The sequence below is a fragment of the Poecilia reticulata genome, linkage group LG1 (assembly GCF_000633615.1).
Source record: "Poecilia reticulata strain Guanapo linkage group LG1, Guppy_female_1.0+MT, whole genome shotgun sequence".
Taxonomy (NCBI): Eukaryota; Metazoa; Chordata; class Actinopteri; order Cyprinodontiformes; family Poeciliidae; genus Poecilia; species Poecilia reticulata.
The window spans coordinates 2,536,842-2,537,789 of NC_024331.1; the positions used below are offsets into that span (position 1 = coordinate 2,536,842).

Consider the following 948-nt stretch of genomic DNA (forward strand, 5'->3'; position numbering starts at 1 on the left):
CCCACCGGGAGGAGGCCCAGGACACGCTGGAGGGACTATGTCTCTCGGCTGGCCTGGGAACMCCTTGGGATTCCCCCCGAGGAGCTGGAAGAAGTGGCTGGGGAGAGGGAAGTCTGGGCCTCCTTTCTGAAGCTGTTACCYCATGACCCAGAAACAGCAGAGGAAAATGGACGGATGGACAGAGGTTTTTGTTATCATGCAGTTTCTAAGGGTTCGGCATGTAAGAGGATGTGGAGGTTCTAAATACAATTTTACGGATGGTTTGTCACTTTCACTTGTTTTTGCATGACCTGTGGAGGGTCAAAGGTCAAGTTTTATTCACCTATTAGTGGTTTTCTCTGTTTAATTCCCTGAAATTGATTCACTTACCTGGGGATTATATTGTTTCTTCGGTGGAAACTGAAATCCTGGGTACGCCTCGCTGTTTTCCTGCAAAAAAGGAGGAAAAAGGTTACTACTTATCTGACTAAATGAATACAAACACAATAGAAGAAAAGACTAAATAGATTCCTCAAAGTGAGGTCCTTACCTGGGGCCTTGTTTGGAAGCCACATCGTCTACTTGGTCTTTTGGACCTTCTTTCCTGCCATGAAGAGAAAACAACATGACTCACCTGGAATGTATTGCTTCTTTTTGTAATGGACAACCAGGTTGTTTACCTGTAATTTTGGGGTTTCTTTGGTTACCTGCAGCATCCCCTGAATTGGGTGGTTCATTTGGRGGTACTGGTTCTAAAAAGTTTAGATACTTTGATTGTAATGTGGGCTGCACAGTGGCACAGTTGGTAGAGCTGTTGCCTTGCAGCAGGAAGGTTCTGGGTTCAATTCCCGGCCCCGGTATTTCTGCATGGAGTTTGCATGTTCTCCCTGTGTTCTCTCCGGGTACTCCGGCTTCCTCCCATAGTCCAAAAACATGACTGACAGGTTAATTGGTTTCTCTAAATTGTCC

At 45.9% G+C, this 948-nt stretch overlaps 1 long non-coding RNA gene across 1 annotated transcript; it reads right to left on the bottom strand.

Moving 5' to 3' along the window:
- Positions 1 to 38: 38 nt before the first annotated feature.
- LOC103461645 (uncharacterized) lies at positions 39 to 832 on the bottom strand. Its single transcript, XR_533164.2, has 3 exons — positions 530 to 832; positions 370 to 429; positions 39 to 290 (listed from the first exon to the last, which is right to left on the bottom strand). It is a non-coding gene; the product is annotated as an uncharacterized LOC103461645 (long non-coding RNA).
- Positions 833 to 948: the final 116 nt, after the last annotated feature.